A 5,398-nucleotide genomic window follows, 5' to 3' on the forward strand; every position below is an offset into this window, starting at 1 on the left:
CTCCTGTGGTTTCCAGCCAAACAAAAGATGGGCATATGAGCTGAACATTTACATTAGATAGATACACTCCTTGGAGAGATCAATCATGGGAGAATAGAAGGGCTGTAGGTGCACAGAGAGATAGCTTGGGGGGCAGGAGTACACAGCAGGGAAGGTCACAGGTAAGAGGTAACTATGGGGAGGAAGTGAGAAGGGAGCTGTTGCATTGTGGGAAATTGCAGTCAATGCCATGAGACAAAATGTATGTGAGCTGCTGTATGGAAAGTGAATTTGCTCTGTAAACTTTCACCCAAGTCACAATAAAAAATAAAAAATAAGAATTGGTCATTGTTTATCCATTTCAGGAGGTGACATATGATCAAAAACCAACGGTATTGAAGGAAGAAGTCGAAGTTGCACTGAAGCAACTGGAGAAGAGCAAGGCTCCAGGAGTTGACAGGATACCCATTGAGATGTTTCAACAAATGGATGCAACACTGGAGGCATTCACTCATTTAGGCCAAGAGATCTGGAGGACAGCTACCTAACCAACTGACTGGAAGAGATCCATATTTGTACCCATTCCAAAGAAAGGTGATCCCACAGAATGTGGAAATTATCAAACAATATCATTAATACCACATGCTAGTAAAATCTTGCTGAAGATTATTCAAAAATGCTTGCAGCAGTGTATTTGAAGAGAACTTCCAGAAACGCAAGATGGATTCTGAAGAGGACGTGGAACAAGAGGATATCATTGCTGATGTTAGATGGACCTTGGCTCAAAGTAAAGAATACCAGAAAGATGTTTACTTGTGTTGTACTATGCTAAAGAATTTGATTGTGTGGGTCATAACAAATTATGGATAACATTGAGAAGAATGGGAATTCCAGAACACTTAATTGTGCTCAGGAGGAACCTGTACATAGACCAGGAGACTGTCATTTGAACAGAACAAGGTGATACTGCCTGCTTTAAAATCAAGAAGGGAGTGTGTCAGGGTTGTATCCTTTCACCATACTTATTCAGTCTGTATGCTGAGCAAATAATCTGAGAAGCTGGACTATATGAAGAAGAGCGTGGCATCAGGATTGGAGGAAGAATCATTAATAACCTGCGGTATGCAGACAACACAACTTTTCTTGCTAAAAGTGAGGATGACTTGAAGCATTTACTGATGAGGATTAAAGATTACAGTCTGCAGTATGGATTACATCTCAACATAAATAAAATGAAAATCCTTACAACCAGACCAATTAAGTAGCATTACTATGAATAGAGAAAAGATTGAAGTTGTCAAAGACTTCATATTACTTGGTTCCACAATCAACACCAATGAAAGCAGCAGTCAAGACTTCAGATGATATATTGCACTGGGAAAATCTGCTTCAAAAGAGCTCTTTCAAGTGCTGAAGGGCAAAGATGTCTCCTTGAAGACTAAGGTGTACCTAACTCAAGCCATGGCATTTCAATAACCTCATATACATGTGAGAGCTGGAGAATGAATAATGAAGACCAAAGAAGAGTTGATGCTTTTGAGTTGTGGCACTGGTGAAGAATACTGAAAGTGCCATGGGGTAGCAGAAAACTAACGAATCTGTCCTGGAAGAAGTGCAGCCAGAACGCTCGTTGGAAGTGAGAATGGCCAGACTTCGTCTGAGCTACTTTGGTCATGTTGTCAGAAGGGACCATTCCCTGGAAATGCTTGGTGAAAATGGAGGGTCAACGAAAAAGGAGAAGGCCCTCAATGAGAAGGATTGACACAGTGGCTGCCACGATGGGTTTAGGTATAGCAACGATTGTGAGGCTGGCACAGGACCGGGCAGTGTTTCATTGTGCTGTAGATAGGGTCACTATGAGTCACAGCCAACTTGATGGCACCTAACAACAACTGTTCAGTAATCTACAAGTTGAAGGAAAAATTAAATTGGTATTAGAAAATCAGATCATGAAGTGAAAGATGCAAATCAAAACTTGAAAAAGCTGAAGCAACTTGAAAATTTATAGTCTTCAATGCTCTTACCAGAAGACTTAAAACTCAATGAACTACATACTCAAGTCAAGAAATTAGCAAAAGACCCAAAACAAAATCTTTCAATAGTGGAAAGAAGTAAAGTACAGAAAGAACAGCAACAAAGAGTCCAGAGAACCAACACAATGAAAAGTTGATTTTGGAGGGACAGAACTAGAAACGACAAGGAAATCGACCTGGAAACACTAGTACAAAGAGTTTACAAGAGTCTTGGTCACCTCTCGAGAGGGATTCCTGCCTCACACAACTGCTCAGGAGTTTGGGAGAAGGCTGACCTGGAGCGTGGTACAGGTCTCAAGTACCCACTGAGCATTTACATCTGCATGGACAAGGTTGCAGATGAATGGACAGCTCCGTGGACAGGCAAAGATTCTGTCCACAGGCTGTGCAAGTGACCACAGACCAGGGCCTACACAGGTTAGAAGGTAGTGGTGTAATGGGACCAGAGAAGTAGGTCAGATAAGGGGTGGGTGGGTCATAACAGGTGAGGGGCTCACTCAGGGACTGAGAGTAGAGGGAGAGCAGGCAGGGACCCTCTACCTGTGAGCTATCACAGAGACCAGGGCAGGTCAGCAGAGATGATGGCCTCTTGGGATCTGTTTCAAGGGCTCTGGGGCCTGGCCACCATGGGCTATTTGTGAGAGGGAGTGGGGGTTGGGATGCAGGTGAAAGAGGAGGGGCAGTGGGGTGAGGATGAGACCCCTGAACTATGTGGAGTGAGGCGAGTGACCGCCAGGAGACAGGCCACAGCTGATGAGGTGAGACTAGGAGGGCCGAGCGGTGGGGCTCAGGGAGCTAGGTGTGTTGAGGAAGGACCCTCACCAGCAGGGTTAAATGCCAGGTGAGAAGAGCCATAGGCAGCGGGAAATCCTTTGTGGTGGCAGGGAAAGTGGGCAGGGGCCCCAGGGGTGGGGTCTGCCTCATACCAGGCACTGGTTTGGGTACTTGCCCACATGAGCCTGCAGATCAGATAAGGCCTGTATGTGTGTGAGTGTGTGTGCGTGCAAGGGTGTGAGAAGAGGCTGAGAGGCCAGAGGCACAGTTCTTTCTGGAATCTTGGCCCAGATGGGAAGGAGAGGGAGGGCCGAAGGGTGGTGGGGTCAGGGTAGCAGAGATGGGGACAACCCGGCAAAGGGTGGCCTGCCCGGAAGGATGGTTGGGAGGGCCAGGCCAGGCCCTGCCCCGGGAAGTGTCAGGATGGGCTCTTTATTCTCCAGGAAAAAAGGGGTGCAGACACCCCTTTCCCCTGCTTCCTCCTTTGATCCTGCTGGGCTCAGGCCAGAAGCACAACTTGCTGGGGTGGGGCCTGGGCAGTGCCAGGCCCAGAGACCTCAGGTCTCAAAGATGTGGGTTTCCCCAGAAACGCTTACAGCCATAACCAGGAACAGAGTGGGGTCCTGGGCTCACAGGAAAAGAGGGAGGCAGGGGTGCTCCTGTGGGTGTGGCTGAGAGATCAGGGCTGTGGCCTGGCTGAGTCTACTGAGGCCATGGAAGATTTGCTCAGAGGTTGGAGGGCTGGTCTGTGGCTCTGATCAGAGAGGAGGGGTGTGGCTGTGCCTCTCCCACCCCTTTCCAGCCCCACCAGCAGTCAAGGGCTCCAGGGACCACACTGGGACAACAAGCAGGAGGCTGGGAGGGACGGCAGGTGGAGGTTGGGGTGGGAGTGGCTGGTGGGGTCTGTGAGGCAGGTCTGAGCTGGGGGGGGCTGCTGCGGGATGGGCAAGGGTGACTGGGGAGGGCAGAGAGGCGAGGCAGGAAGACAGTGGAGACGAGAGAGGGGCCGGGAAGCAAGCATTTCCTCAGCCTAGGGCTGGACCACAGGAAATTCAATCTCAGTGCTCCCCAAGCTGCTTCCTGCAGATAAGGGGGCCTCAGTCAGCCCCATCCTGCCCTGGTCCCAGGAGACCCCCTACCCGGGCGGGCCCTTAGTCAGTGGCCTTGGGAGGAGCCTGGGAGGGGGCCGGGAGGTCACGACGCCCGCCCTGGTCGCCCACTTTCTGGTCAGGGAGGGTCCGCCCAGGCCTGGGGAGAAAGCAGGAGGGATACCTTGGATCCAGACCACCAGGAGCCAGGCTGAGGGGTTAGTGGAACTCCGAGGAGGCCGAGAGCCTGTCTGAGGAGGTGGTGGGTGTGGGCATGAGCTGGGGTCCCGGCCATCCTGGGAAGGGCGTTCGCTCTGGGCTTGGCCAGCGGCTGCTCCAGAGCTCTCCTGACGGGTAGGGGCCTTTGGTGGAGTGGGGGCTGTTCTGGGTGGGGTCCAAGTGTTTCAGGGATGCCAGGTGGCTTCAGGGACACAGATCAGGGGCTTCTGCGTGTGTAGGGGTGGGTTCAGGGTAATTCCTGGGAAGCTCACGGGTTGTTTTGTTAGGGATTTGCCGCCAGGGTGTCCCACGCTGGGTTGTTATGTGAGGCGGCCAGGGTTTCTCTCTTGGGGTCAGGGGCTGTTCTTTGGAGTGTGTGTGGGGGGAGTCAAGCGAATTGGGGTGGTTCTGTGGGGTGCAGGAGCTGGTTCTCACGGATCAGGGCTATCCTACCGCTGAGGGGCCGCTCTTCGCCCTCGGGGGCCCGCGGGGTGCAGCGGTCCCCAGTGCTGGGGTCGTTCCGGAGGCGGTTTATCAGGGTTGGAGGTGCCTAGTGCGCTCCAAAGGGGCGGCGGCGCCTGAGCTAGTTTCTTCACTGCGCTCCCCCTCCTCCGCCCACACATCACCCCCTCCCGCGTTGCCACGACAACGCGTAAAACTAAAATTCACTTCCCCATCGCAGGTGGGGACTAGTAGCGCCCCCTCCCCTAAGCCCTTACTCGTAGGTCGCGCCCCCATCCCGTCGTCGCTAAGGTGACGGGGAGGGGGGCGACAGGCGCTGGATCTGGGTGGCCCTGGGGGGGACAGACGAGGGGAGGCCGGGCCTGGGCGTCCGGAGCGAACTCCCCGAACTCGGCTATAGCGGGGGAAGCCTTGCCGAGCTCGGCGTGGTACAAAGGCTTAATTCCGAGGGTCCTTGCGAGAGGCACGGAAGCCCCCGCCCCCGCCCCGGCCCGGGGATCCCCGCGCGCCGTCCCGGGCCTGGAGGGGGTGGGGGTCGGCAGAGTGGGGGCACAGGCCGCCACCCCCGGAAATTAATTCTCCTTTTTCTCTCCCCTTCCCGCCCCGGCTCTGGTCCTCGCGCCCCGACGCGGCCCCCTCCCCCACTCCAGGACCCCCGCCTCAGGCACAGGTTTCGGGGTCCGCCGGGGCTCGCCCCGCGGAAGGGCTGCGCGCCCCCAGCTGAACCCCCAGACCTACGCCGCCCGGCACCCCGCCCCCACTCCACGACTCCCGCCTCGGGCACAGGTTTTCGGGGTCCTCCGGGGCTCGGCTGCGCGCCCCAGCTGAACCCCCAGACCTACG

At 54.1% G+C, this 5,398-nt stretch overlaps 1 protein-coding gene across 1 annotated transcript in view; it reads left to right on the forward strand.

Moving 5' to 3' along the window:
- SHANK3 (SH3 and multiple ankyrin repeat domains 3) overlaps positions 1-5,398 on the forward strand; it is an 83,508-nt gene that overhangs the window by 30,656 nt on the left and 47,454 nt on the right. The window lies entirely within an intron of this gene.

Source organism: Orycteropus afer, unplaced genomic scaffold (assembly GCF_000298275.1).
Source record: "Orycteropus afer afer isolate SDZICR_OR568_19922 unplaced genomic scaffold, OryAfe1.0 scaffold00471, whole genome shotgun sequence".
Lineage (NCBI taxonomy): Eukaryota > Metazoa > Chordata > Mammalia > Tubulidentata > Orycteropodidae > Orycteropus > Orycteropus afer.